This window comes from Azolla caroliniana, unplaced genomic scaffold (assembly GCF_043228905.1).
Source record: "Azolla caroliniana isolate FFs.n. ecotype wild unplaced genomic scaffold, voAzoCaro1.0.p SCAF_2, whole genome shotgun sequence".
Taxonomy (NCBI): Eukaryota; Viridiplantae; Streptophyta; class Polypodiopsida; order Salviniales; family Salviniaceae; genus Azolla; species Azolla caroliniana.
Genome location: NW_028230437.1, coordinates 14,133,029 through 14,144,731, shown reverse-complemented (window position 1 = coordinate 14,144,731; position 11,703 = coordinate 14,133,029).

The following is an 11,703-nucleotide window of genomic DNA, read 5'->3' as shown; positions in this document are numbered from 1 at the left end:
TTGCTTCTTTTAGAACCATCTCTCGTGCATTTTCAGCACATCCTACCGGCCTCCGCTCCACACAGTGCATCTTCCTCCGTAGTCTCCTAGTGGGCTTCTCTTTATATATATATACGAAGAAACAAGGGATCATCTGCTGTAGATATATATGTATGTAAGTATGAAAGAAAATGCAGGTTTCTGTCTTCTGCTTATGTATACTAGGAAATGTTGTGTATGTGAAGGGAAACAAAGCAGGGAAATAGAGCTTTCTCATGTTAATTAGGATTAGTGTTTAAAAGGTGTGAGCAAAGATGGAGTGGTGGAAACTGAAGAAGCTCTTCTCATGGCACACCCACCATTTCTCCATTTCTCCATTTCTCCTGCTGCACCAACATGTTGCACCAACACACTACACTGATATAGAGGAGCAGAGAGGGAGAGAGAGACTTCTTCTCAAGGGAATAATGTTCATCTCTCCATCACAAGTTGGCTCCCACACAAAGATTCCATGCACAACACCATACTCTCTACACAAACACTACGTACACAGAGGGAGAGTGAGGGAGAGAGAGAGTGACCTCTTCTCGAGGGAGGTCAATCCCACCATGCAAGCCACCCCCCTCCCAAGGGGGATTATGTGTGAGCATTGAGGAGACGAGAGAAATATTCATTACATGCCCATAAAGGGTTTATATAATACATCCAATGTAATGGTTATGTGACGGTTACATGGGGGATTACGTGTGAGCATTGAGGAAACGAGAGAAATGTTTATTACATGCCCATAAAGGGTTTATATAATACATCCAATGTAATGGTTACATGACCGTTATAAATAAGACCGTTACGCATTCTTGTACACATGAACATAATTGTGCATGTGTCCATACACATACTCATCCTCACACACTCATTACTCATTGGAAGAGTCAAAGAGTCTTGCTCATTCAATTTCCCTCGATCCTCATGCCCAATATGTGACGGGCTTGTTTGACTTCCTTTAAGGTGAACTTGTCGTGAAGGCTCCGCTTTAACTTTTCGATCTCTACTTGATTGTGTCATGATATGGCAAGACTCGAACCCATGATCTTATGTTACATGACCCAAGCTCTTGACCATTACACTATCTATTATAATACATAAGATATTATTTTTATTTTTATTTTACTATACCAAATTAATGTATATTCCAGATTTCTCTAGAACATTCTAGAAGCTTCAGGACTACTCTTGAGAATACTATAAAAGGAGGCACAAGGCATTATTTCGAACCAAATTGGTTCAACGCTAGTCTTAAACCTCCTAGCCTTCCTTGTATATTCTTCTCACATAATATATTGTTGTCATCATTATTTTCTCTCCCTCGATCTCTCACACTCTCTCTCTCTCCTTCTCTCGAGTGTTCTACACCCTCTATTCCTCTTAGTACTAATATCCTCTCTTATTACTAATTTCTTCTTTGTCTCAGTACTATTCTTGACAGTTTGAACCAATTTTCCTCCCATCTCCTCCTTTCTTCCTCTTCCTTTTATCTTCTTACATATCCCCTTTTTTCCGGTCTTCTTTTCGATTTCTCTCATCTTCTTACCCCTTTTTTCCCTTCATACTAATACCTCTTATCCTCCCTAGTAAAATGGAAATTGTTAGCGCTCAGTAATACCAATATATTTTCTCAGAGCTCTAGTGCTTAAAAGAGAAATTTGTAGCACTAGAACAAGAAAATCACTATTTGTTGGGGGATCTTCAACAAATAGCACTAGAAAATAAGCAACAACATGGGGAGCTGACTTTTTGTTACGTGTACAACAACTTGAAGCGACAATTGTATCACTACAACAACAAGGATCAAGCACTCAAGGGATTCACAAAGAATCCAAGATCAGTCTTCCTATAAAATTTGATGGGACTTGATCACAATTTAGAGGTTTTCTTAATCGGGTACGTTTAGTGATTCAAATGCATCCTTCTCGATATCCCACCGATGCATCACGAGTGGGACTAGTAGGAACTCTACTTAGTGGCTTAGGATTGGCATGGTTCGCTCCATTGTTAGGAAAGGAATCTCCATTACTAAACAATTTTGAAGAATTTGTAAGTGAGTTTAAAGCCTGTTTTGGAGATACTAACAACATAAGGACAACAATCAACAAAATCCGACGATTGCGCCAATTGATCATCTAGCCTCCGCATACACGGTAGATTTCCGCCTACTCGCCGCCGATATCCCTTGGGATGATCAAGCATTGATGGAGCAATTTTGTTATGGTTTATGCAACGATGTCAAGGATTTACTCTTGACCTTCCCCGAAGAACCAAAGTCATTAATAGAAGCAATCAGTCGCACGGTGAGATGCGACAACTGCCTTTTCGAACGACGTTTGGAACAACAATTCTAGATGCCGAGGGCAAGATCAAAGCCCACATACGCCTCAATGGTAGCGAAACCTTTTCCGAGGGAGTCATATAATGCGTCTCAAGTGAATACTCCAACTCTGATGGAGATTGACACTACACGTCGTCGCATACCATTATCGAAAGAAGAAAAGCAGCGACGTCGAGCAAATCGACTATGTCTTTATTGTGGTGGACCAAGGCATATTGCCGTAAATTTTCCCCATAGGCCAAGAAGACAGGTAAACCAAATAGTTGCCAGTTCTAATTGTACTAAACCTGAGTCTAGTTCAATAGGAATATCTGATAGTCCTAATAGTACTAATGGCCCAAATCTAGCGAACAAATTTGATGTCCTTAGTTAGTTAGAAGAAGAGGTAAACGACTAAGTCCCGCGAAATCCGGAGCCGTTTGGTTGGACAACCCTAGATCTGTGTAGCCCATTTGTGGCTCCATTCCCTCTAAACAAGTTACCAATGTGTTCGTAGCCCATGTAATAGTTAGTACTAAAAGTACCCCTCCAGTACATGTCTTAGCACTTCTAGATTCTGAAGCTAATTCTTGCTTCATGGATAGGAATTTTGCCCAAGCTCATCAGATACCTCTCAGGAAACTCCCGTGTCCATCCTCTATAGTAGTCATTGATGGTCGTCCCATTGCTTCCGGTAATATCATAGAAGAGTTAGAGCCCGTTAATAATGTCCTAGACAATCTAGCGTGTGTAGTATCATTTAATATAATTAGTATCCCAGAACATCCCATTGTTTTAGGATTACCATGGTTCGAATTACATAACCTAGACATAGATTGGAGAACAAGAGAAATCCGGTATCAACAAGTCGGAGGATCTACACATAAGATTGCAACCATTTCGCTACATCAGTTGCGGGAAGAAGGACGCAAGGAAGAAATGTTTCTCTTCGCAATATCAGTAAAACCCTCAAACACCACTAAAGAGGAGTTCACCGTTCATGAAGTATCATCATTATGCCGATGTGTTTGATAAAGTACAAGCCAATACACTTCCTCACCATCAACCGTATGATTGCCCCATTGATTTACAACTAGGGAAAGAGCCACCATGGGAACCAATCTACAATTTGTCACCAACCGAGCTAGAAGTCCTTCAAGCCTATATAGAGGAGAATTTGGAAAATGGTTTCATTCGGCATTCGAAATCTCCAGCCGGCGCACTCATTTTCTTCGTCAAGAAAAAGGATGGATCACTTTGTCGCGTTGTAGATTACCGTGGCTTGAATAAGGTCACCATCACAAATAGGTATGCACTTCCCCTTATCTCAAGTCTTTTAGAACAGATCAATGGTGCAAGGTTCTTCACAAAGATCGACTTACGAGGAGCATATAACCTCGTACGGATCCAACCAGGAGATGAAGGGAAGACCGCGTTTCGCACTAGATATGGGCACTTCGAGTATACGGTCATGCCCTTCGGCCTCACTAATGCGCCAACAATCTTCCAGCACATGGCAAATGATATATTCAGAGATCTCTTGGATGTTTGTTTGATCATCTATTTGGATGCTCTACTGGTTTATTCGAAGACCCATGAAGAGCATGATTCTCATGTACTGTTAGTACTAAAACGACTTTGAGAACATGGTCTTTATGCAAAGCTAGAAAAATGTAGTTTCAAGTGCAACCAGGTGGAATTTCTAGGCTATGTCATCTCCTCGAAAGGCATCTCCATGGATCCTACTAAGGTCAAACGGGCGGTAGAGTGGTAGACTTCGTGTTCGTTGTGAGATGTGCAATGCTTTTTAGGCTTTGCCAATTTCTACCACAAGTTTATACAGGATTACTCAAAGCTTGTTCTGCCTCTCACACAACTTACTGAGAAGGGACAATCGTTCGTTTGGTCTAAAGAAGTAGACATGGCTTTCGAGAATCTTAAGAAGGCATTTACATCGGCTCCTATTCTAGCTCACGTTGATCCGGAAAAACCATTCATCATGGAAGCAGACGCGTCGGATTTTGCATTGGGTAGCATTCTATCACAACAAGGTAATGATGAAAAGCTACATCCTGTGGCTTTCCACTCACGCAAGTTTGACGCCACCGAAATCAACTATGAAATTCATGATAAGGAGTTATTAGCAATAGTGGAATCTTTTACGCAATGGAGACATTTTCTAGAGGGATCCTCTCATCAAGTCACCGTATTCAATGATCACAAAAACCTTGCCTACTTTCAGAGTGCTCGTGTGTTAAATCGACGTCAAGCTCGGTGGGCCCAATTCCTCATGCGTTTCGACTTCAAAATTACATATCATTCGGGGAAGCACAAAGGGAAGGTAAATGCATTATCATGACGTTCGTATCTAGCAATGTGTCCTGGCGAGCTAGCTTTCGATAAACAAAAGCAAGTAATCTTGGGGCTGGCACGACTACAAGCAACACAGGGTTTTCGACATGCCCTTGGATTCCCACGTTATCGATACCATACGTGAGGACTTGAAGAAAGATGCTTTCGCCCAAGCCATTCTAGCACAAATTGATCCATCTCAAGCATCTTGTTCACAGTCACAATAACCAGGTACGGACTATCGACAATTCGAATGTCATGATGGATTACTATTCTTTAAGAAACTCTTGTTTGTTCCTAATGGTTCTTGCCGCCTTCGAGTAGTCCAAAACTATCATGACACATCTACAGCTGGGCATTTTGGTAGTACTAAGACATTAGATTTAGTACAACGATCATTTTGGTGGCCCTATATGCGACAATTTGTTGAAGATTTTGTTCGGACTTGTGATACATGTTGTAGAGCAAAAATGTCAAAGCATCATCCATATGGTTTATTAGAACCATTACCAATTCCAAGCAAGCTGTGGCAATCCATTGCTCTAGATTTCATCATAGATCTTCCAATCTCTAAGGGATTCAATGCGATTTTAACAATAGTAGATCGATATACGAAGATGGCTCATTTCCTACCATGTATTAAGGAAATCTCCAATAAAGAAACCGCCGAAATGTTCATGCGTGATATATGTCGGCATCATGGCCTTCCTGATAATATCATCAGCTATCATGGACCCCAGTTCGTCTCGAAATTCTAGAAGCACCTTTTTAAAATGCTCAAGGTCACTTGTAACCTATCCTCCGACTACCACCTGCTAATCGACGGCCAAGCATAATGAACAAATCAAATGTTGGAGCAGTATCTTCGGTGCTTTCTAAGCTATCATCAGGATGATTGAGCGGATATTCTCCACTTCGCCGAATTTGCCTATAGTAACTTTGTCCACTCATCGACTAAAGTTACACCATTTTATGCTTACACGGGTTTTCACCCCCGGTGGTGTGTATTTGAAACCCCAGAGTTACCCACAAATCCTTGCACAGAGGATCGTTGGAGCGGTTACGCAAGATAAAATCAGATTTATCTACTCATCTACAGCAAGCTCAACAAACACACAAGGTTTACGCAAATTGTCATCGGCTTCCGTCGGGTATGGCTACTACGACAACACATCAGGACTACTCGCCCATGCGAGAAGTTGGATTATCGACGACTAGTCTTGGATTAATTATGTTGGTTTTTGTCTCGATCTAGCCCCGCAACTTCGCATACATCCAGTGTTTTATAGTTCTCTCCGCGAACCCTATCAAGCCAGCACCATCCCAACACGTATTCCACAACCTCCACCCCCGATCGAACTTGAAGATGGACCTGAGTACGAGGTTGCCACCATCCTCGATTCCAAGATTGTTAGCAACGAGCTCTACTATTTAGTCGATTGGCTAGGATATAGTCCCAGCGAGCGTACTTGGGAACCAATAGAGAATGTGACCAATGCTCGTGCTCTTCTTGAAGACTTCCATCGTCAATATCCAGATAAACCGGGTCCTCAATCCAAAACGACTCGTGACACTTGTCGTTTTAAAGGGGGGATAGTGTCATGATATGGCAAGACTCGAACCCATGACCTTATCTTACATGGGTCGAGCTCTTGACAATTACACTATCTATTGTAATAGGATATTAATTTTATTTAAGTTTTACTATAGAAAATTAATGTATATTCCAAATTTCTCTAGGAAGCTTCAGGACTACTCCTGAGAATACTATAAAAGGAGGCACAAGCCATTATTTCGAACCAAATCAGTTCAACGCTAGTCTTAAGCCTCCTAGCCTTCCTTGTATATTCTTCTCACATAATATATCATTGTCATCATCATTTTCTCTCCCTCGATCTCTCTCTCTCTCTCTCTCTCTCTCTCTCTCTCTCTCTCTCTCTCTCTCGTGTTCTACACCCTCTATTCCTCTTAGTACTAATATTCCTCTCTTAGTACTAATTTCTTCTCTATCTCAGTATTATTCCTGACATATTGCTTCCTGCAATCAGCATGTCATCGACATATACAATTAGATAATTCCTAGACTCATTGGCCAGTTGCCGAACATACATACATACATGGGTCGGAGTTGGATCGACAGTATCCAAGCTACCTGATGTAGGAGTCGAACTTCTGGTACCACATCCTTGACGTTTACTTCAAGCCATAGGGACTTTTCTTCAGTCGACATACAAGGTGACTGTCCTCCCCCATCGCCGTGAAGTCTGCCGGTTGAGACATGTAGATATCTTCTTCCAGATCTCGGTGTAGGAATTCTGTCTTTACATCCAGTTGCTCTAGTTCTAGGTCTTCTGTCGCCACAACTCATAGTCAACTACTGGTGATCTTGACTACTGGTGAGATTATCTCGTCATAGTCGACCCCATTTCTTGTTTGAACCCTTTCGCGAGAAGCCAAGCTTTGTACTTGGGTTTCTCTGAGTCAAATACATATTTGTATCGGAAAACCCATTTTTAAGGTAGCGGGTTTCTTCCAACTGGTAGTTCGACCAGCTCCCATGTCTGATTCTTGTGAATCGAGCCCATTCGGATTTCATGGCTTGGAGCCATTTTTCGGCATCCGTTGTGGCCATAGCTTCTTCATGAGTGCTTGGTTCTCCTACATCGGTGTAATTGACGTAGTTGAGGCTAGGTTGAAAAAACTCTGTTGGCCTTCGAGCTCGTCTAGATCTCCTGGATGCTGAGATAAGTGGTTCGGATTCTTCAATTGGCTCTATTGGGAGATCGGTATTTGTTGAACCATTTGTGTCAGGAGTCTTGTTAGGTGACCAGCCCCCAAGTCAGGATTTTGGTGGTGTCATGTTGTCCTCCCCTATGGACTTTCTCGACTCGGTTCTATTTCCTACTCGCATCTTGTTGACTTTTCCTTCTTCGTCTCTTGTTGAATCGGCATTGTCTTTGATGGATTTGTCTTCGAGTTCGACTATTGGACTTCCTACTGATTCGGAGTCGGCAGATATGTTGTCGGCTTGGTCGAGTTCGATTGTTTGTCGAATCTCTAAGTTGGCTGGGTGGGATGGTCCTTCTACGACATCTTTGTCGACTTCGAAGGATACCTTTTTACCAACTATGTTCTACTTGTTCCCCTAAGAGAAGATAGAGCCTTCATTGAAGACTACATCACTACTACGGATTAGTTTCTGGTTCTCAGGGTCCCATAGCTAGTAGCCAAAATCCCCATCAGTTCCATAACCGAGAAATATGCATTTTGCTGAATGGAGTGCCAACTTGGTTCATTTCTTCCTGGGGATGAACGCGTAGGCTTCGCATCCGAATACACAGAGCCTATCGTAGGTCGGCTATTTGCCTGACCATAGTGCATGTGGCAATTCGACCTTGGTTGCCTTTGACGATGATAGATTTACCAAGTGTACTGGCGTCTGCAATGCTTCAACTCAGAACTCCAACTTTAGTCCAGCTTGTTGGAGCATTGTTCTCACCCTCTCTTGGATCGTTTGGTTGATCCATTCTGCATGGGTGTGTAAGGAACAGTTCTTTGATGCCTGATCCCTTTGTTGGACAGGTACTGCTTGAAGGATCTAGAGGTATATTCGCCTTTGTTGTCGGATTAGAGTGTCTTCACTCTAATGGAGTAGGCCCAAACCTTCCGTGTACAGTCATCTACAAAGGTGATGAAGTATCGGAGTCTCCTAGTGATCGCTCTGGCATGGGCCCACATATATTTGTGTGCACAACTCACGAGTTCTAGGGGTTTTCGTACCATCTCGTAGCACGGAGAGTATGCGGACTTCAGTCTATTTCCCGTATCGATAGTGCTCGCAGAAGTCCGTCTTTGCTTGGAGTTTAGGGATGTGGCAGATCGCCATCAACCGATCAAGTCAGGCTTGAGACATATGGCTAAGTTTGCCATGCCATAGGTTTGAGTCCACTCACGGCCCCTTCTGGATTGATCGCCATCAGTGGGTACAAGTTATTGTACTTATGCCCACCTCCTATCTTCAGGTTTCCTCAGTTGATCATCCATACTGACTCACTTAGAGTCGTTTTGTACCCGTCTTCGACTAGCATGCCGATTGAGACCAGACTCCTTTTCAGATCAGGTACATGTTGAACCCCCACGCTTCTGCACTCCTACCCATTGCCTAGTCAAACTATGCTGCTAGCATCGACTAAATAGTTCGAAAACCATTCAATGTTGGGGGTCACGTGGAATGTGGCACCAAAATCCAGTAGTCACGTGTGTGCATCCTCTATAGTGTAGAGGACTTCTCCGATCATCAAGTGCTCTAAAGAAAGAATTTCTCCTGATCGGGTGTCGTCCATGTTGATTTGGTTGCCTACTGGAGAGTGGTCCGAGTCGGGTCGTCCTCAGTTTCGGTCAGATCGCCGACCACTCTCTTTCCTCTTGATCGACCAACAGTCGGAAACATTGTGACCACCTTTTCTAAAGTGTGTGCAAAATTCGCTTGATCGGCCCGTTCTCGCCTTCAACTGTTGTCGGTCTCCCCTCATTTTTTATCAGTTGGTATTCCAACCGGCTCTGTCAGCTTGTTCTCTTGTTCAGTCGAGTGATGGGCTTCTACCGATTCATTGATGGTAAGTCCCATCGATTTTCGCTGAATGTCCTCGGTGAGGACTTGGCCGATCATCTCATCCAGATTTAGGATTGGTCAACTATTGGCGTATGTCGTGTAGAAGTCCTCTATAGTGTAGAGGACTTCTCGGATGTACAGGATGATCAAGTGATCTCTTATTTACAACGTTAGGTTATTTCTTATATACTAAGCCCTAACTATATGGACGAGTTCACACTAGGATACAAAGTGGAAGGAGTCGGCCTTTTATGCCAACATTCACTATACAGTGGATGTACAACAATGAGATCAGATTACAACACTCTATACACTGTTGTTATAGAACACAACTACGGCGCCTCGCACACTCTCTCTTCCTGTTCTCACACTTCTCTATCGCTCGTTACAATAGAGAATCTCAAGTTGTTCTCACAACCACACCTATAACGTTTGCCCTAGGTGTATTTATACTACTACACAGTATTTGATATTTACAAATGTAGCCCCTACTATACATCACCACTATTATTATCTATAATAATAATAATAAGTAGCTATCAGCCGACTCTAGGATCAACTATCCAGTCGGTCTGACTAGTCGGCCTGGTCATCGACCAATCGGTTGCGTTTTCAACTTGGATCTCCTTTCTGTTGACTCACCCAGTCAACTGTCATAGTCGATGTCCTCGTAGTCGACTCTTCAACCATCGGTGTTCGGCCTCGAAGTTGAAGTCGAGGGTTCAAATCAAGAGTTAGTAGAGAAAGGTTTCATCTTGCTATCAAGCATTGTAAAATTGGTAAAATCTTGTTTTCTTAATATAAATCATGTTCATATCATATACTCTTACTGCTTAAATCATACATTGTCTCTATCTTTTATCTACACTCATCTCTCTCACACACATTACTTTTAACTCTTCTTCGTCCTGTCCTTAATCTTTCTAATGTCAACGCACAAGCCTTATAAAATATATAGCCAACTCCCATTAACCTTAGTCCCTGCGACTTCGCCGCACATATCACAATTACCCCAACAACGTTGCTCCTTGTTCGAACATGGTTTTCTTCAACCAACAATATTGATTGAAGATCAAAGAAAGAGGGAGGATTCTCCCTTGCTAGAACAATGGTTCTCATTGCGCCGAACTATGGTGCGAGACCGCTGAGGCATATTTGCACCATCTCATCATCCTCCACGTTGACGCTTATTGAGTCGAATGAGTCACAAAGCTTCTTGATCTTCAAGGTGTAGCTTGTGATGGAAATATCCCTTTGTTGGATGTTGTTCAACTCTTGGTGGAGTTGAAGCTTTCTTGCGGTTGTGTTAGCCGCGAAAATCTTCCGTAGATTCTCCCACGCTTCCTTCGACATCGTGGCTTCTCGAATGTAGCCAAGTATGTGATCAAGGACACATGTCGCCAAGCAGTACATCACTCGGCTTGGAGCTTTCTCTCATGTTGAATAGCCGGGAGTCGTTGCGTCGAGTCGATTTTCTTGTGCTCCTTGAATGTAGCCCAAATAGCCTTGGTCGACAAGGTATTAGTGCATCTTGTACTCCCAAGATGCAAAGTTATTTCTGTCCAACTTCTCGCTATGGAGAGCGCTCCCCATTTGAGTATTCATTATGTCGATGTAGATTTCTTTCTTCTTTTCCTTCTCTTGAACACGAGCTATGTAGTCGCACTGCGATAGCGATGAGCCAGTTCTACTTGACCGTCAGCTTGCAAAACAACATACGCGAATAGCCTAGATCAAGCTACCAAATCGCTCAGATTCCATGTAAAGAATCAGGTATGATTCTTTGCACCTAAAGAGATGTGTGTTGTTTTTAGGAATATGTCCCTCTAGTGGGAGGAGCCAACTGGTCGGATGAGAGCCGATGGTTTAATGAGAGCCGTATTTGTCGTGCCTATGTGGGATATCTCACAATTTTCTTTTTTCTTTTCACAAACTTTATACCCTCATATCTTGACATCTAGTTGTCCGTTTCTCGTGCAATAAAGTGCATTCGAAAGCTCTTGAAGGCCTCCATCATGTTGTACTTAGATATTAAAATGTTATCTTCACTATTATTGTTTTATATGATTCATACTCGATTTTGTACGTTTTATGTGATTTTCACACCATTACCGAAAATCTTTACGACATCCACCCCCACCAAACCGCACGTCCTCCGGTACGTGCCAAGAAGAGAGAAAGTGAGATTTTTGCAATGGTGATCAACATGACTCCTACACGTCGAGCATGTCCTTTCCTTTGCACTCGAATCATGGTTGCCAGCCAATCCACCATATCATTCGTCTTTTCTTTGCTTTACCATGACTTGTTGTCATGGCCCCTTGCTCCCTTCCTGAGTGCTCCCTTCCTGAGGATAATCGTTTAAGTCTCATAAATGTTCCGCCTTTGTCTCGAT